At 43.0% G+C, this 26,907-nt stretch overlaps 3 non-coding genes across 3 annotated transcripts; 1 reads left to right on the forward strand and 2 right to left on the reverse strand.

Annotated features, from left to right (window-relative positions):
- Nucleotides 1-22,326: 22,326 nt before the first annotated feature.
- On the reverse strand, nt 22,327-22,409 carry trnal-uaa (transfer RNA leucine (anticodon UAA)). Its single transcript has one exon. It is a non-coding gene; the product is annotated as a tRNA-Leu (tRNA).
- A 2,108-nt stretch (nt 22,410-24,517) lies between these two features.
- On the reverse strand, nt 24,518-24,636 carry LOC146608814 (5S ribosomal RNA). The gene has a single exon (XR_014905173.1). It is a non-coding gene; the product is annotated as a 5S ribosomal RNA (ribosomal RNA).
- Nucleotides 24,637-24,955: 319 nt separating this feature from the next.
- Nucleotides 24,956-25,074, forward strand: LOC146608815 (5S ribosomal RNA). The gene has a single exon (XR_014905233.1). It is a non-coding gene; the product is annotated as a 5S ribosomal RNA (ribosomal RNA).
- Nucleotides 25,075-26,907: the final 1,833 nt, after the last annotated feature.

Genomic DNA, 26,907 nt, shown 5'->3' on the forward strand with positions numbered 1-26,907 from the left:
GAAAAAAAGCGGAGGCCCGAAAAACAGGTGGGGGTCCTCCACCACCACCACTCACAGAGGCTGAGCAGTTGGCCCTCAGCCAAAACAGTGGGCGCCCTGTGGCCGAAGGCATCTCTGTGGGGACATCCTCTGAGTCAATAACCCCGCAAGACACAAGTGCCTACATAGGGGGTAAATTCAAAATAATACATGATGTGCATACATCCTTTCTTCACAGTCACCTTTGCAGTGCTGCTCATTCATTTGATAAACTCTTCACCATAATGAATTTGTTTGTAGTGAAGTTATTTTCCTGCTGATTTTGCCTTCCCTCAGTCTTGGTTGTCTTTGAGAGCATAATGACAATGAAGTGTAAGGTGCTTGGTATGTTTGTTAATTGCCATTTGGTCCCTTGTAAGTTATAAGTGACCTGTGTAAACCTCATATTCTATCAGTTGATGGTGATGGTGTACTGCATCTGGTGCAGCCTCCTGTTGAGCCAGACCAACATGCAGTTGTGAGTAATACTCCACAGATTATATGAGTTTACAGTAGAACAGCAATGTTGTTTATTTCTTTACTACAGGAAAATAATGAAGAAACATTGACAGCTGTTACAGAGGAGGAAGCAACAGAGACACTTTATGAGGTTTACATCTTTTAATACTTTGTGTACAGGAAATACAGGCGACCAATAAAGCCAGTTGAACAGAAAATCTGTTTATTCGTCTTTCAACATGTTGAGGTGATGGGTCAAAAGAAATGATTGTGACATATGGTGTCTCTGACTGCGCTTCCATCTTGTATGTCCGTGGGAGGGTCAGGATGTTCATGGTTTGGATCACTGCTGATGTTTGGTTCAGAAGGACAGTGTTCTCCTCTAATTGTGGCAATGTTGTGAAGAATCACACATGCCACAATAATGTCACATGCCCTTTCTGGGGTGACCCTGAGTCTTTGCAGGCACTGGAACCGGGCCTTAAGCATTCCGATAGTCATTTCAATTCTGGCTCTTGTCCTGCAATGAGCCAGATTATATCGCTGCTGTGGGCCCGGTTCAGGGTCAGGATAAGGGGTAAGCAAATAGGGTAAACATGGATACCCCCTATCACCAAGCAAGTAGCCAGTGAACTCTCCTAAGACAGAAGGATACACTTCAGTTCAAATGTCCCTGTAGCAATTGGTCTTTATATATTTTAAAGTATTTTCAACTCACCATGTCCAAATTTTGTGCTCAGTGTACATTCACGGAATATTTGTGAGTCATGGACAGAGCCTGGCCGCTTGGCTTCCACATTTGTGATAATGTTGGCAGCATCACATATGATCTTCACAGTGCAGAGAACACAAATTAGCATCCATTACTATAATGAAATAATTTGTTAGTTTGAAATGCTACAGGGAACTATGTACCTGTACATTAATGCTGTGGAAAGACTTCCTGTTCACATAGTCTCCTTCATTTACTGAAGGAGCAATGATTGGAATGTGAGTGCCATCTATACAGCCAATCACGCCTGGGAACCGTGAGAATAAATGTAAAATTTAAGTAGTAGTTCAAGTATCACCACATCATATATTAAGTTTTGGTCATCCTGATACCTGCAATTTTGTGGCATCCCTCTTTGATAAATCTTGTGGGTCTATGACCGGGGAACACCACAAACGAGTGCAGGAGACGTTTCAGTGCAACTGTAACATTCCTGACTGCCCGACAGACGGTAGCCTTGGAAACGTGCTCAGCGTCACCAATATTATACAGAAAGCTCCTGTTTGCAAAAAACCGAAGTGCAATACAAATAATATGTACAGAACTGAGAGGATGTCCACGATGTGTCACATGCGTAATATATGGCCTGAGGATGTTATTCAAATAACTTATAGATTGTGCTGAAGAACGGTAACGTTCACACAGAAAATCATCAGGAAATGATAAAATGTCCAAACGCGCTCTGATCACTCTCTCCCGGCGGAGAGCTCTGCGGAGAATTTGGGCTTCACGATCTACTGGCTCTTCAAGGACGGGGCACGCCATGTCCGACACTTCCTACTGTCAGGTTTCTGACAAAGGGGCGGAGACAGTCAGGGTTAGTTGTAGTAAACCTGCTAGGGGGCAGGTTAGCTTCACGGAGTGTGTCGTCATAGTGACTCACTGAGGCTTCATCTGAACTCGCTTTGTGAAACCGAAAACCCAGAGTTTTCGTTAACTCAGGGTATACTTACTCAGTTTTTCCACTAAACCGGCTTCCTGAAACAGGGCCCTGGTGCTGTGTTTGGCAGTTGTTCATGCTCTTAGTCCTGTTCCTAAACATACAAACAAACAACCTAAACATAGAGAACCCATGGGTTCTCTATGTTTAGGTTCCAGTGTCCAGTCTAGTTTTATGTTCATGATTTTGGTTGTGTTTCAGTAATGTTTATTTCTCTGATGAGTCATCCCAGTAAATAAACTGCACTTTAAGTTAACCTCTTGGTTACGAGTCCTGTGTGTGGGTCCTCCATCCTGCCTGCTCCACAGCACACTACGACTGCTCCGTGACAGATCCTTCATTTAGTAGTAACCTTAGTTGAGGATATATGTGGGACTCATGTAATGGGATGGCACAGATGGAAGTATTGTAATAGATATTGCCCCCCCCCCCCTCTCCATAATTTCATGCATTCTTATCATTGTTATGTTATGCGTTCAGTTCTTTATTACTATTTCTGACACATACTGTGATAACTGGCAATCCAGCTAGGATATTCTGTTCAATGATGATTCCCACGGGTGGCGCTCACGCAGGCACTGAATCGGGCAGCTTTGGGGTCCTGTGTGTTCTACTGCACAGATAGCCTGCAGAGTGCAGCTACGCTGAACTGAAGTGCTTGTGTTTTGTATTTGCAGGTGAGCACAAGTTATGTGTTGATAAACAGAATGATGTTGACGTATGAGAAATGTATTAGAGTAAGGTACTGTCATTAATGGAACACAACGCTAATGTCGGAGTTTGTGATTTACATGATGTACCTGAACTGGTGTTAAACGGGATGTCACATCGCAAATGATTAATAAGGGGATCGAGAGGGTAGTCTCCATGCGCAACAATACTAGTTGGAGGAGCATACGAGTGTGCAGAATATTGTAATATGAACATTGGTAGGAAAATACTGAGTAAATGAGTACTTTGTTAACACGTGTTCAGTAGTTATGTGTAAAAGGGGTCCTGTGTGTTCTACTGCACAGATAGCCTGCAGAGTGCAGCTACGCTGAACTGAAGTGCTTGTGTTTTGTATTTGCAGTTGCAAATGACCAAGTAAAGAGAACGATTCTGAACTCATGCACGCCTGGAAGTGTCATTTGTCCAAGTGTGCAACAAATATTGGAGGCACCGCTGGGATTATTAATGCCGTGTCCAGCGTGATGAAAATAAGGAAGGGGCGTGGCTACAGCAACCACGATGGACCTCGAGGAGCTGGCAGAGACTGTGTCCCAGACACTCTGGAACCTACAACTCGACCAACTCAAAGGGGTATGTGCTGAAGCTAAAATCCCTAGTGGAAATGTCACAACAAGACGAGTGTTAATAAAATTAATTACAGAATCTATGGACAAGGTTATTAATGATGAAGAGCAGGATGTTGCACTCTGCTATCTAAAGAAAATGTTAGAAAGTGTCGACCCAGCGATAGGGAGCTCCAGAAACACAGAAAGTGGATCAAATACAACGAGCTCGCCACAGGGAACTCAGGAAACAAGGGAAGAAGTTGATTTAGCAGAGAGATACGCACAGCTCCAGAGAAACAGCGAAGCACTGCAGGAAGAAATTAGGAGGCTGAGTGAAAGGGTGGAGAGGACACCACCAAGTCAGCCAACCACCCCACAAAATGTGTTTCCTGTTGCAGCCAGCCGCCTTTCGGAAGTGACGATAAGGAGGGAATTCAAGATCTGTGGTCAAATTGGGGAGAAGGGCCAAAAGGACAGACTCTCATACACCAACCTGATGCATCAGATTGACAGAGGTCTGAACAAAGGACACAGTGAAGCGGAGGTTATAGAGGCTGTGGTGAAGTCTGTCAGCCCAGGTTTGAGTCTTAGAGACATGCTTGAGATAAAACGTGACCTCACCCTCCCCCAATTGAAGGCCATATTAAAGGGGCATTTTAAAGAAGATAGCACCACAGATTTGTATCACAGGCTAGTGAACGTCACACAAGACAGCCGTGAGTCTCCCCAAAACTTCCTCTTCAGAGCAATTGAGTTAAAAGAGAGGCTGCTGCTCGCATCGGAAGACACGGGGTCCGATGAACAATACAGCCCTGAGCTCATCCAGAAGAAATTCTTGAGGTCGGTTAGTACTGGGCTACTGAGTGACCCTATCAAGTTTCAGCTCAAGCCCTATCTGGATGACCCTCGGGTGACAGATAAGATAAGATAAGATAACCTTTATTAGTCCCACACGTGGGAAATTTGTTTTGTCACAGCAGGAAGTGGACAGTGCAAAAGTTATGAGGCAAAAATTAGAATACAATAAGAATAAATACAGTACACAACTGTACAGAATAGAATAAAATAAAATACTATATACAGTAGAATAAAATAAAATAAATATACAATAAGATAAAAATAGAATACAAATACAAATACTATATACAACTGAGTAAAAATACAACGATGACAGAAAGGATTATTGCACTTAGTATTATTGCATATGTATGGATGTGTGTGCTTGATCAGTTAAAGTCTTTATTATGGAGTCTGACAGCAGTGGGGAGGAAAGACCTGCGAAATCTCTCCGTCCCACACCGTGGGTGCCGCAGTCTCCCACTGAAGGAGCTGCTCAGTGCTGTCACAGTCTGCTGCATGGGGTGGGAGATGTTGTCCATCAGGGATGACAGCTTAGCCGCCGTTCTCCTGTCACTCACCACCTCCACTGGGTCCAGAGGGCATCCTAGAACAGAGCTGGCCCTTCGGATCACCCTGTTCAGTCTCTTCCTGTCCCCAGCAGAGATGGTGCCGCCCCAGCAGACCACGCCATAAAAGATAGCAGAAGCCACAACAGAGTCATAGAATTTCTTCAGGAGTGGGCCCTCCACTCCAAATGACCTGAGTCTCCGCAGCAGGTACAGCCTGCTCTGCCCTTTCCTGTAGAGGGCGTCTGAGTTATGAGTCCAGTCCAGTCTATTGTTCAGATGAACACCAAGGTACCTGTAGCTGTCCACAGCCTCAATGTCCATACCTTGGATGTTCAGTGGTTGCAGTGGAGAATGCTTGTGCCTGCGGAAGTCTACCACCAGTTCCTTGGTTTTACTGGCGTTGATCTGGAGGTAGTTCAGCTGGCACCAGTCCACAAAGTCTTGGGTCAGACCTCTGTACTCCTTGTCGTCCCCATCAGTGATGAGGCCGACTATTGCAGAGTCATCAGAGAACTTCTGCAGGAAGCACTGGGTGGAATTGTGGGAGAAGTCTGCAGTGTAGATGGTGAAGAGGAACGGAGCCAGAACCGTTCCCTGTGGGGCCCCCGTACTGCAGACGACCCTGTCCGACACACAGCCCTGAGTCCTCACATACTGTGGTCGGTCGGTGAGGTAGTCCAGGATCCAGGTAGTGAGGTGATGGTCCACTCCAGAGTTCACCAGCTTGTCCTTTAGAACCGAGGGAAGAATAGTGTTGAAGGCACTGGAGAAATCAAAGAACATGATTCTCACAGTGCTTCCAGCGGTCTCCAGGTGAGCGAGGGAACGATGTAGGAGGTGAATGACGGCACCATCCGCTCCAATGCCGGGCTGGTAGGCAAACTGAAGTGGGTCCAGTGATGAGCTTATTAGGCGCCGAAGCTGAGCCAGGACCAACCGCTCCAGGGTCTTCATCAGGTGGGATGTCAGAGCCACCGGCCTGTAGCTGTTGAGGTCCTTGGGGCGTGAAGTCTTTGGCACTGGTACAACACAGGAGGTTTTCCAGAGCTGTGGGACTCTTCCCAACCTCAGGCTCAGGTTGAAGAGGTGCTCCATCACCCCACACAGTTGGTCCGCGCAGGACCTGACGACCCTCGAGCTGATGCCATCTGGACCCGCTGCCTTCTTGCCATTAATCCTCCTCAGTTCCCTCCTAACCTGGGTGGTTGAGAGAGACAGGCTGGAGCCTTGTGTTGAGTGTGTATTGGATGCTGTTGTTGGGGGTGGGGGGGAGTGAGCAGGGTGAATAGAGGTGGTGTGAAGTGTCTGAGGTGGAACAGCAGCAGTGGGGGTGGGTGAGTCTGCAGCCGATGTTGCAGACTGCCTCATGGCTGAGTCAAATCTGTTGAAGAAATGATTCAGTTCATTTGCCCATCTCACATCCCTCCCAGGCAGAGAGTTCTGCTGTTTGTGGCCCGAGATGGTTCTGAGGCCTCTCCAGACTTCACCAACGTTGTTTTGTTGAAGCTGGTTCTCCATCTTCTGCCTGTAGCTCTCCTTCCCATTCCTTATCAGTCCTTATCAGATGAAACCCTCATTGATAAGATGAATGAAGCAGCTAGTGTTGAATCAGAAAGGCAATTGAAGCAAAAGAAAACTACAGGCAGCAAATCTGTAAAAGTAAATGAACTCCAGACGGAAAGGCCAACCAGTCAATTGGGTCTGGGTGTAGGCGAAACTAGGACTCAAGAGCAATCAGCTGAAGTGGTGAAACCCAAGAACCGCAGAACACCTGTTGTAGCTGCTTCCCGAGAGTCAGAGCTGCATGAAGCGGTCAGGCTGCTGAGAGAGGAGATGGCTGAATTAAGGAGGAGCATCACCACCCCTCATGGCCCCACTCGCCCACTAAGAACCAGTGGGAGGAGGGGATGTAAGGCATGCCAGGAGCAGGGAACCAATGATGGGTGTGAACACTGCTTCAACTGTGGCCAGCCTCCAGAGGCTGTAGAGGGCGAAGGGGGCAACAGAAAGATCGGAGGGCACTCAAGTGGGAATCCAGACCATTGCCCCTCCCAAATCATTAATTCCCATCCATGCTGAAGCAGACGACAAGTTGCATGAACTGCTTTGGAATCGAATAAGACAGCTGGAGGCAGAATTAGAGCAGAGTGGCAAGGCTAAAGAGACTGTGGGTGCCACGTATGCCAGTCATCTCTCACTACGCTGTCAGGCTAAGCTGAGAGCCCTGATCGGGAAGAAGTGTATGGTGGATTGTTTCTTTGAAGGTGTAGAAACACAAGCATTGTGGGATACAGGTTCACAGGTGACTATCATTAATGAGAACTGGAGGAAGTCCTGCTTTCCACATATCCAACTGAGAAGCACAAGTGAACTCCTAGGTGAGGATGAGGCTCTGGTGGGCAAAGCAGCGAACCAAACACCCATACCCTTCGCAGGTTGGGTTGAGCTAAAATTTAGACTGGGGTCAACTAGAGATCCACAGCCAGAGTTAGTTGTCCCTGTGCTTGTTTCAAAAGAACCAGGAGTAGCAGAGCCACCTATCATTGGCTATAATGTGATTGAACATTTTGTAAAGGATGGAATGGAGCAGCATCCAGACGTTACACCTGCGGTGGTAAAGGAAGCCTTCTCAATTGATTGTAAGAAAGCGGAAGTGCTAATTAACATCGTGCAGCGCTGCTACAAAAATGACGAGGAGGGTGTGGTGAAAGTCGGGAGACAAAAGATAGTGATTCCAGCTGGACAAAGCAGGGAGGTTAAGTGCAGTGTGAGGACAGGTCCCCTCCCCCTGACACAGGAGGTTCTTTTCAAACCAGAGGACATTTCAAAACTACCAGAGGGGGTTAACCTGAATGAAACTGTCATTGGCCTGCAGAGGGGAACCCGGTCCAGGGTGGTTATTCCAGTCACGAATGGTGGCAGCCAGGACATCACCCTCCTCCCTCATGTAGTGTTGGGACAATTATAGCAAGTGAAGGCTATTTACCCAGTAGACGTAAGACCAGTAAGTGCTGAAAACATGGGCAAGTTGACGTGTGCTAGTGAAAACACAGGGAGCACCGTCAGCGCCCCAGAACAGCACAAAGGGGAGTATGAAGAGGTGGGCAGTTGCAGCCAAGATTTATGGGACCCACCTGTGTCAGTTGATCACCTGACCCCAGATCAGCAGGAGCAGGTGAGAAAAGTCCTGTGTGAAGAGTGTGCTGCATTTTCAAAAGATGAGAGCGATGTGGGATGCATCCCCTCCCTGAAGTTAAAGATCAGATTAAATGACACAACCCCAGTAAGATGCACATACATCTCAGTCCCCAAGCCACTGCACAAGGAGGTGAAGGAGTATTTGGAGGACCTGTTGAATAGAGGATGGATTCAGAAATCCCGATCCCCCTACTCATCACCCATCGTCTGCGTGCACAAGAAGGATGGAAGTCTGCGTCTCTGCGTGGATTACCGTGAGTTAAACCGGAAATCCATTCCTGACGGTCACCCCATCCCTCGTGTTCAAAACATGTTAAACAGCCTGACTGGGAGTGCATGGTTCTCAGTGTTGGACCAGGGCAAGGCGTACCACCAGGGTTTCCTGGAGGAGAGTAGCAGACCCCTCACAGCCTTTATCACATCTTGGGGCTTATATGAGTGGGTAAGGATTCCCTTTGGTTTGTCCTCGGCTCCAGCAGAGTTCGAGCGCAGTATGGAAGAGTGCCTTGCAGGCTTGAGGGATGAAATATCTCAGCCATATCTGGATGACAATTTGGTCCACAGCAGATCATTTGAGGACCACCTGCGTGATCTGAGGGAGGTCCTGCGCCGCTATCAAGAGCACGGGGTGAAGCTAACCCCCAAAAAGTGTGAAGTGTTCAAGGACAAGGTGAAATTCTTGGGAAAGATTGTATCCAAAGATGGCTACTGCATGGACCCTGCTGAATTGGCACCAGTGCAAGCACTAAAAAACCGCAAACCTCAGACTGTGGGAGACCTAAGGAAAATGCTAGGTTTCCTGTCATACTACCGCCCCTACATTCCAAACTTCTCACGCACTGCCAAGCCACTATACCAGCTGCTATCGACCAGAAAGATTCAAGTGATTACTGACAGAAGATCAACGGTAATAAGGCACAAAGGACAGTGGAAAAAATCAGACCAACTCCACTCAAGCCAGCCAATCACATGGACGGAACAACACCAGGCAGTGCTATGCCAACTTATAGAACACCTGCTGAGTCCAACACTCCTAGCATACCCTGACTTCGAAAGGCCATTTGTGCTGCACTGCGATGCCTCTCAAGAAGGGCTTGGTGCAGTCCTGTACCAGAGACAGCAGGGCCAACTGGTTGTCATTGGGTATGGGTCGAGAACTCTAACAGCTCCAGAAACCAACTACCACCTCCACTCTGGAAAGCTAGAGTTTCTAGCAATGAAGTGGGCAATCTGTGAGAGGTTTCGGGAGTATCTGTACTACGCACCTTCTTTCACAGTGTATACAGATAACAATCCGTTGACCTACGTCCTGACTACAGCGAAGCTAAATGCTACAACACACCGGTGGGTTGCTGAGCTAGCCGATTTTAACTTCTCAATCAAGTATCGGCCGGGAAGGGCTAATGGCGATGCTGATGGTTTATCACGGATGCCACTAGACATGGAGGACTACATGCGCACATGCTCGCAGGAAATGAAACCAGAGATAATCACACCTGCGACACAGGCACTTCAGCTGAAATTCCATGAACATGAGCCATGGATGTGTCCGGTTACCATAACCACAGCATGTGCTGATGTAGAGCATGAACGAGTAATGGCCCCAGTGACACAGATCTCCAAAGAGACACTAAAGAAAGCACAGGAGGATGATCCAGTCATTGGCAGGGTGCGAGAATGTGTTATGACAGGACAATGGCTTCCTTGGAGAGGAAGAGACAGGGGTGAAGACACTTCAGTTCTAAGCCGGGAAAAGAGTAAGCTGTATCTCGACAAAGACGACATCCTGTACAGGAAATCAGCTGCTCGAGCTCAGCTAGTGTTACCCACAAAAGTCCATCCAGGAGCTCCATGAGGAAATGGGACATCTCGGAGTGGAGCGGACACTCGCCTTGGTCCGTGATCGATTCTATTAGCCACATATGCAAAGACATGTGGAACATTATGTGACTAAGGTGTGCAGTTGCTTGAAACGGAAATGTCCAGGCAAACCAACCAGAGCACCGCTGGTCAACATTGTCACCACATACCCTTTTGAGATGGTCTCAATAGACTTCCTGCATCTGGAGAGTTGTAAAGGAGGATATGAGTACATTCTAGTCGTGATGGATCATTTCACCCGGTTTGCACAGGCATATGCATGCACCAACAAGTCAGCAAGAACAGCAGCAGAAAAGATCTTTGGAGATTTTGTGCTCAAATATGGATTCCCAGTTACTCCATGATCAGGGAAGGGGGTTCGAGAACCAGCTGTTTGCCACCCTGGAAAGGTACTGTGGAATCCAGGGGTCACGCACAACACCTTACCATGCAGCGGGGAACGGTCAGGCGGAGAGATTTAATCGGACACTCCTTTCCATGTTGAGGAGCCTGGCAGAGGAAGCCAAGGCAGACTGGAAAAACTCCTTGAGCAAAGTTGTGCATGCGTATAACTGCACACGCAGTGAAGCAACAGGATATGCCCCATATTATCTTCTCTATGGCAGAAACCCCCGCCTACCAGTGGACATCATGTTTGGCCTGGTTCCAGGTGACCAGAGTACTTCTCACGGTGATTATGTCCGTAAGTGGAGAAGTAGGATGCAAGAGGCATACAGATTGGCATCAGAAACAGCTCAGAAAGAGAGGAACAGAGCGAAAAGGCAGTACGATTGAAAGGCTCATGGAGTGGAACTGCAACCGGGATGTTGAGTGCTAGTACAGAACTTCAGAGACCGGGGTGGGCCCGGAAAGCTACGGTCTTACTGGGAGGAGCGAGTACATGTTGTGTTAGAAAGAAAGCACAAAGATAGCCCTGTCTATGCCGTACAGCCAGAGAGAGGACCAGGGAAAGTGAGAGTTCTGTACAGGAACCTCCTACTGCCCTGTGACTTTCTCCCCGTTCAGGAGGAGAAGCTGGAGAAAAACAAGAATGGGAAGGAGGATGCCAAACAACAAAGAAAAGGAAAGACCCAAGAAAAGCAGCAGGAGAGTGACCACGACAGCGGTTCAGAGGATGAGGGTGACTGGGGAATTATCACCACACAAGCTGCGGAATCACCCACCCAGATCAGGAGTCAGCTGCGGGCAGAGGCAGAGGAGTTCCAGCCAGAAGAAGCTAACGGAGAACTGTCAAGTGGTGGTGTCAGCAGCGAGTGCCTAGACGAGGGTGGAAAAGGTGGACTGGAGTCAAGTGCAGAGGAGGAGGCAGGGCGAAGTGAGCTGTCTGGGGAGGAGAACAGAAGAAATCAAGAACAGGTGTCGTCATCTGATGAGGAAGACAAGGGAGAGGCCAACTCACAGCCAGTTCCCATAAGAAAGTATCCTTTTCGATGCAGAAATCCACCCAAGACACTCACATATGACACCTTAGGTCAGCCATCAGTCATAAACAGACACAAATGATGTCCACAGCTAAGAAAAAAAAAACTAAGTTCATTGTCACATGTTGAGTTTACTGTGGTGACAGTTTAAACAGAAAGGGAAGTGTTCACAGTAGCAAATGTTAAAAAGAGCAAATTTGACAGAGCAACAACTGCATGTATTAGTTTAATAGTACACATGAGTTAAACAGGGAGTACCAGAACCAGACTAGCTACACAAAGAGAGATACTGGCTTGTATGTGAGATATACAGCAGTAAATGTGTGTCTGTGTAAAAGGTTACATGGTAGAGTGATAGGTCTACACCTTCAGTCTGATACAGAGCACGGCTGAGAGGCGGAGAGACTTTACAGACATTGCCTGGCCAGTAGTGTCTGTTGCTGGTACATGACATGAAGGGGGAGATGTATGTCATGCCAAAGACTGTTACCGGACAGAAAGTATCTTTAGAGGCTGACTCCCAGTGAAGCTACTGCTGTAACCTTCTGTTGAAGACGTGTATTCTGGGAAATCTCTAATGTCAGGATGACATTCATTTTTGGAGGGGAGAGTGTGGGACTCATGTAATGGAAGTATTGTAATAGATATTGCCCCCCCCCCCCTCTCCATAATTTCATGCATTCTTATCATTGTTATGTTATGCGTTCAGTTCTTTATTACTATTTCTGACACATACTGTGATAACTGGCAATCCAGCTAGGATATTCTGATCAATGATGATTCCCACGGGTGGCGCTCACGCAGGCACTGAATCGGGCAGCTTTGGGGTCCTGTGTGTTCTACTGCACAGATAGCCTGCAGAGTGCAGCTACGCTGAACTGAAGTGCTTGTGTTTTGTATTTGCAGGTGAGCACAAGTTATGTGTTGATAAACAGAATGATGTTGACGTATGAGAAATGTATTAGAGTAAGGTACTGTCATTAATGGAACACAACGCTAATGTCGGAGTTTGTGATTTACATGATGTAGCCCACTTAGACCACGAAGGCCGGGTCCTCAGGTGGACGCAGACTCTGAATTTGGACACCCCTGGCCTGTTTCCGGCTGGACAATAATAACGGTGACATTTAACTTATTTTATCCGATAAATAAACACCGTAAGATTCAAGTTTTTTGTATATATAGATCTATATATATATATATATATATATAGATCTATCTATCGATCTATCTATCTATCTATCGATCGATCGATCTATCTATCTATCGATCTAGACAAGCTCAAATCATCACCCCTTCACCACCATGCTATATATATGTATATATGTATATATATATATATATATATCGATCGATCGATCGATCGATCGATATATATATATATATATATATATATATATATATATATATACACACACATATACATATATATAGCATGGTGGTGAAGGGGTGATGATTTGAGCTTGTCTTGCAGCTACAGAACCTGGGCCCTTGCAGTCATTGAGTTTTCCATGAATTCCCTTGTATACCAAGTAGTCTACAGTCAAAACTGAGTTTTGGTAATGCAGCAGGACAAAGATCCCAAGCACATCAGCAGAGCTACAACAGAATCAAGGTGTTGCAATGACCAGGTCACAGTCCACACCTCAACCTGAAAAACAGTGCTGGGAAATTAAGAGGGCTTTACATAAACAATACCACAAACCTCAATGAACTGACAAAACGATGTAAAGAAACGTCAGGCGAATGGAGACTAAGAGTCATATAGAAACAATTTGGTGACGCTACTGCTGCTAAAAGGTGGCTCTGCAAGCTACTCACTCATGTACAGTGCTTAGTTTTTCAGAGTACTCTATAGATTCCCATGAAAACACTCTTTTCCACATGACTGTATGTCAGATAAAAGAGATACGATCTGTGAAGAGGATTCTGAGAAGAGAAAACATCTGGGGACCTGTCCCGAAAAGTTCATTTTGTTCATCTGGACGTAGAGTTTTCAGTAGCAGGAACGCTCTGTCACTCATCCGAGTTCGACTTCAGACTTCTTCTGTCTCGGCTCAGTGCAGGTTTCCCCAACCTTTGTTTGAATTTAGACTTTACATGTTGTCCAGTTTCAGGCAAGGGAACTGAAAATTGTGCTGAGGATAAATGATAAATTAGGCAGATGTAAATGAACAACAGCTGCAGGCTGGTGGCTCTGACATCACACCTGATGGACACCTAGAAGCCTAGATTCAATTGTTTTGGAGTTTCTGAAGACCGTCTATGACTCTGGGGTGACATCAATCATCTTTTATGGTGTGTTCTGCTGGGACAGCTGGGGCTTCCCTCTTTCCCCTGCTGGGATGGGCACGCACACGTCGCTGAGATGTGTGGTCTCAGGTAACTGGTACTGCTGGAGGCTGCAGGTGACATAGTCATACTATACCAGTGTAATAACTGAAATAACACAAATAGAAATGAATAAATAAACAGATAACATAGTCACCTGAACAAGAGGAGCCTATAGAGATTCTAAGTAGCTGATCTTGCAAAAGCAAAATGTGTTCTGCACCACAATGCATTCAGGTCACAATTCTGATTGCAAAAGCTGGCAGATAGGACAGGATATTAAAAATAAAACAAAAACCCACCTCCCACCACATGCAGGTCATCCTAGCAGCACTGAGCAGCTCCTACAGTGACACGCTGCTGCAACAACAGTGTGCGAGGAGAAATTTCAGATATCTTTCCAGCTGCTGTCAGACTCTACAATAGAGTCTTAGTGCCCACTTTAAAATTAGGTGTATACAACATCAGGGGAATAACAACACGTGATATATTACACCGTGCCATTATTTACTTAAGGCCTGAGCATTTCAAAGGTTACTGTGTCTGATGTGGGCCTGTCTGATCATTACTGTGTTTTCTTTGAAAGTAAAATCTCAGCCCACACAAATATATCAACAACAGTGATCACAAAACGGTGTATAACTGAACACAGTAGTGCAATTTTTAACCAGGTCTTCCCATTAACACCTGACCTGTCCAAAGGTTCAGTCAATGAGCTCATCAATAGCTTCAATGCTAACATGTTAAATGTAATGGACACTATTGCTCCCATTAAGGTGAAGGTTATCTCTGGAAGGAAAAAGTCTCCATGGAGAAACTCCACACTGGTGAAAAAAGAAAAAAGAGAGTGTAGGAAAGCTGAGCGCAGATGGAGAAAAACAAACCTCCAGGTTCATTATGACATTTATAAAGAGAAACTTCACAATTATAATTTACAACTGAGGAATGCAAGGAGGTCCTACTTCTCTGACATCATCACTAAAAACAGCCATAATGCTCGGGTCTTATTTTCTACAGTTGACAGGCTAACAAACCCTCCTGTGTCAGTGGCAGCTGAACTTCATTCGACCATGGCCTGCAATGACTTTGCCAAATTCTTCACTGAAAAAATCCAAAAAATTAGACAAGCAATTGGTACATCAACAGCAGATCCAGGATATGTACTGTGTCCACCAAAAAACTGTTTAAACACCATGAAACAGTTTCAACCTATTAACAGCAAAGACCTGGAGGACATCTTAGGTAAACTGAACTCCTCCTCCTGCTGTTTAGATGTCCTGCCAACAAGTTTTTTCAAAAAGGTCTCAAAGACTTTAGAGTCAGACCTGTTACAGATCGTCAACTTTTCTTTATTATCAGGTGTGTTTCCAGAATCACTAAAAACTGCTGTAATCAAACCTATACTGAAAAAGGACAATCTTGACAAGACACAAATGAACAACTACAGGCCGATCTCAAATCTCCCGTTTTTAAGTAAGATCATTGAAAAAGCAGTTTCTCAACAGCTCAGTTACTTCTTAAAACAGAATAATTGCTACGATGCCTTCCAGTCAGGTTTTAGACAGAACCACAGCACTGAAACTGCTCTGACCAAAGTGTTTAATGACATATGTCTGAATACAGACAGTGGAAAAATGTCAGTCCTAGTTTTACTGGATCTCAGTGCAGCATTTGATACAGTTGACCACAACATATTACTCAAACGACTGGAGAACTGGACAGGTCTTTCAGGAACTGTACTAAACTGGTTCAAAACATACGTAGAAAACAGGAAATACTTTGTATCAATAGGTAACTTCACATCTGAGCAGACAAGTATCACATGTGGAGTTCCCCAAGGTTCCATCTTGGGACCCCTTCTGTTTAACATCTACATGCTCCCACTGGCACAGATTATAAACAACAACAAAATAAACTATCACAGCTATGCAGATGACACACAAATATATATCACAATGTCACCAGGAGACCGAGGCCCTGTACAGGCTCTTGGTAAATGCATTGAGGAAATCAATGACTGGTTGTGCCACAATTTTCTCCAGCTAAACAAAAACAAAACTGAGGTAATAGTCTTTGGCGCCAAAGAAAAACGATTACAGGTCACCAGAGAACTTCAATCTATACATCTAAAAACCACAAACCAGGCGAGAAATTTGGGTGTAGTGATGGATGCAGACCTAAACTTAGAAAAACACATTAAGACAATAACAAAGTCAGCTTACTATCACCTCAAGAATATATCAAGGATAAAAGATCTGATGTCTCAACAGGACCTGGAAAAACTAGTCCATGCATTCATCTTTAGTAGGCTTGATTACTGTAACAGCATCTTTTCAGGTCTACCTAAAAAAATCAGTCAGACAACTACAGCTCATTCAGAACTCTGCTGCTCGAGTCCTCACTAAGACCAAAAAAGTGGACCACATCAGTCCAGCTCTGAGGTCCTTACACTGGCTGCCTGTCCGTCAGAGGATAGACTTTAAAGTTCTGATGCTGGCCTATAAAGCTCTGAATGGTTTAGGACCAAAATACATCAATGACCTCCTGACCCAGTATGAACCATCCAGATCCCTCAGGTCATCTGGATCCGGTTTTTTATCAGTTCCCAGAGTCAGAACCAGACACGGAGAAGCTGCATTCAGCTTTTATGCTCCTTATATCTGGAACAAACTCCCAGAAAGCCTCAGATCAGCTGAAACACTCAGTTTATTTAAATCCAGGTTGAAGACTCACCTGTTCTCAGCTGCATTTGAATAAAGCACCAAATCCACACTTTAAGCTTAAATTTCAAAACTTACATTTAACTACTGATTTTATCTACTGTTCTGATTTTATCTGTTTTGATTTTATATACTGTTTTGTTTGTTTGTTAATTAGTTAGTTAGTTTATTTGCTTGTTTTAATCAATTTTAAATCATGCTTTTTATTTGTTCTTGTTTCTAATGTCTCTGTAAAGCACTTTGAATCACCTTGTTGTTGAATTGTGCTATACAAATAAACTTGCCTTGCCTTGCATTGCCTTGCCTTAACAAAAACTAAGCCAAAAGGCAGTTTCTGCACTTTTTTCACAAATGTCAATATTTTTTTATTTACTTATTTTTAAAACATGTGGTTTATTGAATTGAAAAAAAAAAATAGCTGCAATTGTTGTAACGCGAGCTATGAGAGACTACCTGCATCTGCAGCTGTGGTCACTGGTCCTCACATCATGTTTGCAGCATGTTCTGAACCACAAACAGAGCAGTGCTAACTGGTGGGCTGGTGATGTAGACACTGATGCTAGTTAATTTAAGGTGGGGCTGCTGAAATGTTTAAAAGCTGAAGCCCCCAAAGTTTTACTTGTCTGTGACACAAATGAGCTCCAACCTGCTCAGGTAGAATTTACTAACAGCTGAGCTGCACTAGACCTGGTCTCTGCTCATCTTGACTCCTCGTTTGGTAAGAACTTTTTATTTGTATATTTAAAATCTTTTATAGACAACAGGCTTATTTTGAATAACTCGATCTCCTGCCACACTTATACTCACATTCACTAACCAGATATGGGCTTTAAAACATGCATCATCTGGGTTCTGTGACCATGAATATCGTGAATAAGAAATGTGCATGCACAGGCAGAGGCCTATCTTTTTTTATTTATGTTCAAATAATGTTCAATTTTAATTCCCCCTTTAGAGCATTTCATTTACTGAAGACATCTTCACCACCCGCTGTTCCAGACGACTGACTCGTGCCTGAACTCCTGCAGGTTAATCAACCAACCACTGATCAGTAAAGCAAAAAATACGGTAAGTGTCCTCATTTGGAAAAGTTTGCTTAAAAGTTTCATAACTTTCTAATATAATAATTACATTTAACAAGAATGTTGTCATGACTGAGTGCAATGACCGTTTCCCTCTGTAAGGTTCAATGTGTGGATGCAAGTAGAGAAGTTGTCTTTAGATACACCTCATGTATTTACATTACCATATGTAAGTAAATGATTAAAATTAAATTAAAATTGCCTGTTTTAAAAATATCCAGTAATACTCTAAAAAACGTACACAATATTATTGTTCAACATGTCCTCCAGTGCCTCTGATAAGTTTCAAAATATTTACTGAAGAAAAAAATGACTGGTTTAGATGTTGAATTTTTTGAAGCTGTTATATTGATTTTGATTTTCTTTATTTTATCATTTAATGATTTAAAAGACTACATTAAAGTAACGACAGCTGTTTTTGGTTATTTTTAAATGATGGTTGGCGTTTACTAGATGACCCTCAAGCACCAGGAATTCCTTGCTTACGGCCACACATTGAACCGTAAATGGCGACGTAGACGCGCAAATTATTTTCTAGAGTAGATAGCGAGCCAAAATTAATATTTCAACTGAGGGGTGCTTTGCAGACATATTTTCAGGCACTTTCCAATAACCTGCAGTCTTTACGGTGAGGACACACAAACATTAACCCGACTGGAACATAACTGTATGAAAATATATCACCTGTATTTATGTTCGCTTCGTAGTTACACTGTTTAAAACAAAATATTAAACCAAACTGCGGTAATTACCTGTCCAGCAGAGAGCTCAGGTAAATTCTTTCTGTCTGCTTTGCTTTATCAGAGATCGTCTGTCTTTTCCTTTCGACTTGTCTCTCCGCGCTTTCTGCTCAAGTCAGCCCCCTCCTCTGCCGCGCATGCCCGACGGGGTCTGCGCAGCGCGTGCACCACAGGTGTGGAGAAGTACTGCTTAGTGTTGCAGTTTCAAAATAAAAGCTGCCAAAAAGCGAAACATGCTGCCTTCAATGTTTCAAACCATGTTCCAGGGTTTTTAGTTCACCATGTATAATGTTAAAACAAGAAAATAAAAGACAGATCTGAACGTTTGAAAATGTTTTGGAAAAACTCCATAAAGAATAGATGAAAAACACTGAAATTATCCTTTTATTTATGTTGATCCATTAAGTTGGTTCATTTTTTTGTTACATAAGTTGTTTTTAAAGTTAAACTTGTGTGGGTTTCTATATAAGTCAATAAAAAAAACAACAAGCCATTAAAAATGAAAAGTAAACTCTGCCAAAGAAACTGAGAGGTTCTGGAAGCGTGGAGTTCAGTTTGCAAATTTATCTAATGCAAAAAACATCTATGAATAAAACTTTGTTGGCCAGCAGCTTTTCAAAAAGACAAAAAAGAAAAAAGCTGGTCATAAAAATAAGCTATTATCTGGGGGGAAATAATCATTTGATCCCCTGCTGAGTTTGTAAGTTTGTTCACTTATATTAAATAATCAGTGGCGCGGCTGCCCCTCTGTTGGTCTTCCATGGTCTCTTGTGTTCTGGGGGCCTCTGGATATCTGGAGTTTTGATCTCCTCCATACCCGCTTCACACCCTGGAGGACGGGGCTGTGGCCCCCCCACACTCCCTAGCAGATCATTACATGGAGAAACCTTTGGAATGCAAGCATGCTGATCCACACAGGTATGCACACATGGGTATTCACAGACGCGGACTAAAGCTTTCTTGGCTGCTGCCTCAAAGCACACTGTGCGCTGTCTATCTTGCGTGCTGCACAATATCGTTTATTACTTAGTAAATACTGATATCTATGACTAGCTAGTTTATTGTGATGGTGCTTTGTTTTCTCTATTATTATGTTGCTCTTTGTTGTTTGCTGTCTCCTCTGTTTGTTTGTTTGTTTGTTTGTTTGTTTGTTTGTTTGTTTTTTCTCCATACAGGTGACCCAGGAGTTTTTTGTTTTTTTTTTTTTTGTTTTTTTTTTTTGTTTTTTTTTGTCTCTCTTCCCCCCTTCTCACCGTCTCTTCTCCCCTTGGGTTTTCTTTCTTTCTCTCCCCCTCTCTCTCTCATTCATTCCCCCTGTCCTATTTATTAAAAAAAAAAAAAAAAAAATGACAAAGGATGAACTGAAGCTCTGCCATCACGTAATATCGCATACTGCTGTTTCTGATGTCATTTAAAAAAAAAAAAAAAAAAAAAAAAAAAAAAAAAAAATCAGTCTCTAATTTTTTTAAGTATTTTCATTTTGATGTAATGAGACAGAATATCAACCAAAATTGAATAAAAAATATATTTGCTAAAATAAATGAATTGATTTATATGTCACTGAGTGAAGTAAGTATTTGATCTCAAACACAACTTAGTACTTGGTGGAGAAACCCTTATTGCCCAGCACTGCGGTAATATGTTTCTTGTAGTTGGTCACTGGGTTTGCTCACATCTCAGGAGGGATTTTTTTCCACTCCTCCTTCCACAAACTCTCTAAATTCTTTAGATTTCTTTGCTGCTGTTTGGTAACTTTAAGCTTCAGCTCCCTCCACAGATTTTCTTCAGGACTGAGGTTTGGAGACTGCCTTAGCTCCACTCCATGTCCTTGTGCTTCTTCTTTAGCCACACCTTTGTTGCATCAGTGGTATGTTTTAGGCCATTGTCATGCTGGAAGACCCATCGATGACACATCTTCAGTCTTTTGCCTGAGAGAAAGTGGTTCTTGTCCAAGATTTTGCAGTACATGGCTCCATCTACTGGCCGCCTCAGTGTGGTGAAGTCGTCTTGTATCCTTGGCAGAAAAACAGCCCCACAGTATAATGTTTCCACTTCTGTGCTTGACAGTGGGGATGATGTTCTGTGGGTTACACTCAGCATTTCTCTTCCTCTCAAAACCAGCCAATCTTCAACCCAACCGAATTGAGAAGCGACTGAATGAAACAAATTATGAAAAGTTTAGACGACAGCATGTAGATGCCAAGATGAGCGTGAAAAAATGTGATACAGAAATGAAAAAAAAGAAAATATATGCTGATCGAAACAAATGTAAGGATGTTAACACATTCATCCTCAGTGATTACAAACAGGTCAAAGCCATTTGTAACGGTCAAGGAAGATATGATCAGACGAATGGCACGACAAAGAGTGTAGCAAAGTTTCGCATTGTTAGATGTGACCTAAAGAACAATGCAGCCAGGAAACCCAAGTGTCAGTATAAAGGCACACTTCTCACTAACAGAATAGTTGTGGTCAAATGTGAAGGAAAGTTACCTGTGCACTATTGTGGTGATGAAATGACCTTTGAATCCAATAATGCAACTATAGGAAAAATCCCCATGCGCTCTACTTCTGTACCCACAAATTTACATTTCTGAGATAACAAAAGAGCAACATTTATCATCAGCTCTAACTAAACGTCGCTGGAAACGTCTTCTTCATTATAAGTTTTTATTTGAGTCTGTCTTAACAATAAGTATATACATTTTTTAACATGTGATCAACCTGTATTTCTTCACATGTTACATGAAATAACATAAAACTATTATTTCCTTCTGATGAGGGAATTTTATATTCATCCCACCAATACCGACATATTAATTGTACTGACTGTAGGATGCTGTGTAGAAATAATCTCTTAGATCCAGCTTGCTTCTAATAAAAAATTTTTTATCTGATCACAGAATAAGCATATAATAAAAGTCACTTTTTGGTGTTTGTTGGTTTTTATATATTTATTTTTTAACATTTGGAGCATCACCAGTTACAAGACTCACAAGCTGACAAGTTCTTATTCAGCGCCCTGTCTCTTGTTTCTTTTGTTTTTAATGTCATCCAATTTTTTTGTTTTCATTTTGGCATGCGATTCATTTCTAAGACTTTTCTAAACGTCTAAACGTTTTTGCCATAACGGAGGGGGCTTGAGCATTTGCCCCTTTCCTCTTGGACGTCCCAAGAGCCCTGTTCTTGAGGCATTACTATTTTTTAATCTGTGTACATGTGCTGTCTGTGCCCCTCAACAATAACATTTAACTATTAACCCCAATTTTGCTAAATAAAAGGATCTGGCTTCCACTAGTCACATGATGCCCATTAACTAATTCTCGACTTTGATGGCAGTGGGCATTGGTTACGAGATCACAAAATGACAACTACTAAGAAAAAGAAAGCTGCATTTAACAGACAATACCAAAAGACCTACTTGAAATATGGCTATATTGCGACAAGTGATTCCCATGCACCAAGCCCGCTCTGCATAATATATGCGGAGACCAGCTCTCCAATGAGGCAATGAAGCCTTCAAAACTGCTTCGTCACTTGGAGACCAAGCACCCGACATTAAAAAACAAGCCTTTGGACTAGTCTAAAAGAAAAAAAGCGGGAACAACAGGGACAGAAGCCATTACTGAGGGCCTCCACAACAACAAATACAAGTGCACTGAGAGCATCATACTTGGTGGCTAACCGTATTGCTAAGGCTAAAAAGTCATTCACTATTGGTGAAGAATCGATCCTTCCTGCCACTAAAGACATTTGCTGTGAACTTTTCGGAGAGATGGCGGCTGAAACGATAGCACAGGTGCCTCTGTTGGCACCGTCACTCGTTGCATCGAGGAAATAGCAGAGGATATTGAGACACAGTTGTTGGAGAGAATTAATACATGGCCGTGGTATGTTTTGCAGGTTGATGAGTACAGATGTGGACAATAAGGCAATACTACTTGATTATGTGCAATACCTTTATCAGGTGAATATGCATGAGGCTATGTTGTGTGCACTATCGCTGACAGTGAAACCCCATCTCGTCACCCCGACCTTTGACACCTTGTAAGATGTCAGTTTAGTAGGTTGATTTCTCTACCAGGAGTGGGGTTTGAACCCACATGGACAAATGTCCATTGGATTTTAAGTCCAACACCTTCACCACTCGGCCATCCTGGTCCGACTGAGCTGAGTTGCATAACAGACATATAGTCCAACATCATTACTCTTACTGGGCTTAAGCCCGGGTTGTTTTTCAGAAGCCCGGGGTCTTTTGGACTGTAATTTTTTCATAGTTAGATGCCTGGCTGACAACTGTATAACACAAAAAACACTCACAATATTCGAAGCACATAGTGTACACTGTGGGAATTTACGACTGTGAGTAAATCCCCCTTAATATTGGTATGATCCGAGCTCAGGCACTGAGCGAGGGGGCGGGGGGAGCTGCTGCCTACGAGTGCGCTGTTGGAGAAGCGCAGGGAGGCAGACAGAGAACTGAAGTTTGACCAGGTTCCAAAGAAAATCATTCGTACTGTACAAATATGACGGTGCATCACAAAAGATTGATATCAAACTGATCACTTGACCCATATTATGTTACTTGCTCTTCAAGTGAATCAACAAAAGGTGAAATGAAAAGCCGAACAACAACAATGCTGTTTCTTTAGAGAGTCTCAGCTTACATGTGTGTTTATTTCATATTTTCAGTTGTTTCCCTCCACGGCTAAATAAATCGGTTTCAGTTATGCACTGATATACAAGAATGGACATAAGGAGCTTCTTTCAAAGAAAAACTCTGGTAGATGTTATTTTATATATTATGCTTTGTATGTTGTTCAGTATATTTCTATGCAAAACAAAAGGAATTTCAATACACAGCAGTACATTCACAGTTGAAACCAGATATTTACATACACTTTATGGAAAACACAAGAACATTTTTTTACTGTACAACATCAATTTAGAGTAAACTTGTTTTGTTTTGCATAAATAAATATTGAAATATATTTTGAATTAGTTAAAGAGAGAGAGCTGTCTCTTTTTTATCACTTTCACCAAATTTAGGAGCACATATACACTAAGTTTATTGTTAATTAATAAGAAAACTCCAGACGATTCCATTCTGAGCTGAAGAAGCTTCTGATAGGTTGGTGGCACACCTGTGGATGCATATAAGGCAAAACACAGAGCCTGTTTCTTTGACATGGGAAAATCAAGAGATCAACCAAAACACCTGGAAAAGAATTGTGGACCTCCATAATCAATTTGAATACAATTTGGTGCCATTTACAATTAAGAAATACAGACAGTTTCTCTCTTTACTCTTAAAGTTAACAAATATGTTTTTTTATATTTATCAACATAAAAAATAAACATTTAGTCTGATTTGATGTTACAATTAAAAAAGTGTTTTTGTTTTTATCTGAAGAATGTGTAAATATCTGGTTTCAACTGTATATTTGATGATGTTGGTGTTTGGTTTGATTGTCAGCACAAAGAGGGAGAGAGAGAGGACAGAGCAGAGATGAACAAGAGCAGGTGAGACACACATGTTAGTCAAATGGTTGTTTACCAAAAGTATCAGCGTATCATAGGTCCTCATGTATCTCGTACCTAGTGTTTCTTGTTAGGTTTGTTATTTTTCAAATTCTATATTTATTAAGTTTTGCAGGCTTGTTTGCACAACAAGGCTAAATAATTATCTAAACTTTTCTCAATCTAAATATTGTACTTTGGTAGAATTAAAAAATAAGTGTAGTGCAGGTCTATGATGATTTTTAGTGCTACTATCATCTAGTTCTGATTCTGGTTCTGTCTTGGTTAAATCCTAAGTAGTCCTGCTTTTGAACTGTTGTAGTCCTGTTTTAATTCCGGATCAGTTCTGGGTCTGGTTGAATTGGGGTTTAGTCCCTGTGTCTTGATACAGCCCCGACTTTGTTCTGCCTTGCTGCTTAATTAAAAAACTACTTTAAGGTGTCCTGCACATGTGATATATTTTTCCCTATATGAATATGAACTCAAAACAGAGCCAATTAATCTTTCAGTCATTTCTAACCCCCCCCCCAAATCCCATGCATACTACCCTTTAGGGCTAAGCCCCGGGTGTATCAAATGTCTGCCTCTGCTCTGCTCTACAACAGAATCACAAAGGTGTCTCCAATAAGCTGCAGAGATGATTGTTGTTTTAATTTTTTAACGGTACACAAGCAAAAAATTAGAAGAGAGGTCATGAAGTTTCTTACTAAACAGTAGCGCCCTCTGCAGTTTGTGTGTGGAAGTGCAAAAGTTTACAGCACCTGGTATTCCCAGGCGGTCTCCCATCCAAGTACTGACCAGGCCCGACCCTGCTTAGCTTCCGAGATCAGACGAGATCGGGCGTGTTCAGGGTGGTATGGCCGCAAGCGAAAGAAGAGCACAGAAACAGCCTTTTTAAACATGCTGTGATGACACATGCACACGTTTTCTCTTCTATATAGAAGTTAAAGTCTCCAAATGACAAAAATGTTAGAATTACAAAACACACGGTTCTATAATAATCTAACATATGTTATTATGGAGATGTTACTGTGGGAAAAGTATTTCTGCAGCTCAGTGTTGAAGCTGCAGTTAACAACGAATAGCTGCATGCTTTCGCTGTAACATATAAAGCTTGGCACAATAATATATATCAAACTGTGAGACACTTGCCACTTATAAAATGCCCTTTATATAGCAAAGCTTTCGCTTACGGCCATACCACCCTGAACACGCCCGATCTCGTCTGATCTCGGAAGCTAAGCAGGGTCGGGCCTGGTCAGTACTTGGATGGGAGACCGCCTGGGAATACCAGGTGCTGTAAGCTTTTGCACTTCCACACACAAACTGCAGAGGGCGCTTCTGCTCCTGCTTGTGCTAAGAGGCATGAGAAGTTAACATTTATGGGTGATAAAATCCTTTTTCTATATTTTTAACATGAGAATATCAGTGTGTGAATGTGTGTGTGAATGTGTGAATGACTGAATGTAGTGTAAAGCTCTTTGGGGTCCTTGGGGACTAAGTAAAGCGCTGTACAAGTACAGGCCATTTACTGTGCGTGTGTTTATGCTCAAGTGTATGAATAAATTAGTCAGTTTTAAACAGTTGCAATTTAAACAGTAGAAGAGTGGCACTATATTTATATATTTATAAAGAATTTCAAACAACAATTAATTGATGGTCAAAGCAGGTTTATTTAATTAATATCCAGATTTCCAATTAGTTCCGAATTGATTCAGCAGCAAATCACATCACCAGTCACTTCAAGGCTGTATGTATTATTGTAAGGTAGACCCTACAATAATACATACAGAGAACCCAACAATCATATGACCCCCTATGAGCAAGCACTTTGGCGACAGTGGGAAGGAAAAACTCCCTTTTTACAGGAAGAAACCTCCGGCAGAACCAGGCTCAGGTCGGGGCGGCCATCTGCTGCGACCGGTTGGGGTGAGAGAAGGAAGACGTTTGTTGTAGGTCTGATTGAAGGACTGATGTGATGGTAAGTTGTCTGCTGCTCCGCTTTGAATATTGAGAGATTAGTTGATGGATTTCAAGCCAAATTGTGCCCAAGTTTAAGACCACATTCATTGGTTGTTTTTGTTGATGTTATTGTTTTGGGCTTTTTTTCCACAAGAATTTCTAGCTCCCCTAGAATTCTGGCCACCCAAACGATGATTGCTGCTGAGAGAACACAAGGTTTTGTCCCCCTGTACTATTCATGTCAGTGCAGGGGGTTCTCCTTGAGAGGCCAGGGTGGAAAAAGGGATGCTTCAGAACCTCCGAGGGTGTTATGCGCAGATTTGCATCCAAGGCCAACATTTCTTTGATTAGCCTTACAAATAATGTTTGGCCATTTTCCGGTCCTCGCCTAACTTTCAGCAGTTTTTCGAGGTCATCGAGACACTTAAGTTTTATATATCGAGTTTCCTTTGATCGATAATGTGTCTCGTATTGAAATTGTTCTTGGGTCTTAAATGTCCAGCGCTGTTTGTTGTAGTTATCCTCGATGAAGTAGCAGTCAGTGTACAAGCCAGACTCTAGGAGATGATCTGGTAGCTGACCCTGGGTTTCAATTATGAATTTTAAAACATCATAATCGTCTTCCCCAGGATAGAGAGGCACCCCTGTAGCAAGCTCCACAGCTACCAGCCCCAGAGACCACATGTCGATTGCTTCGTGGTATGGAATGCCAAGCATAACCTCAGGTGCACAATAACCAATTGTCCCCACACGGTCACCAGGAATCACTGCAGAAGCAGGACATGCGAGGCCAAAGTCTATGAGTTTGACTTTGACGGGAGACTCACTGTGGTTCAGCACCATGATGTTTCCAGGTTTGAGGTCAGCATGCACTATTCCCACAGAACCCAGGTGGAACAGAGCATTTGCAAGCTGATGCAAAATTGGCCTGAGTTCTCTCATTGGGAGACCTCGGTTATTCCGGTCCCCAATGTAGTCCCACAGGCTTTGGTCGAGCAATTCGAAATTCAAGCAAATGCGCTGTCCATCGAGGAAATAGTCGTTCCATTCCACAATGTTGCACCTGTCTGGATCCAAGCGTCGTAGCTGCTCCAGGATGAAAATTTCCAGTTTTGCCTGGAGCAGAATTTCAGGGTCGCTCTTGTTGACTTTAATAGCAACGGTTTTGTTGTTTTTT

Source organism: Diplotaxodon limnothrissa, linkage group LG23 (genome assembly GCF_057381915.1).
Source record: "Diplotaxodon limnothrissa isolate DT_005_m linkage group LG23, D_limnothrissa_male_GT1.1, whole genome shotgun sequence".
NCBI classification, from domain to species: Eukaryota; Metazoa; Chordata; class Actinopteri; order Cichliformes; family Cichlidae; genus Diplotaxodon; species Diplotaxodon limnothrissa.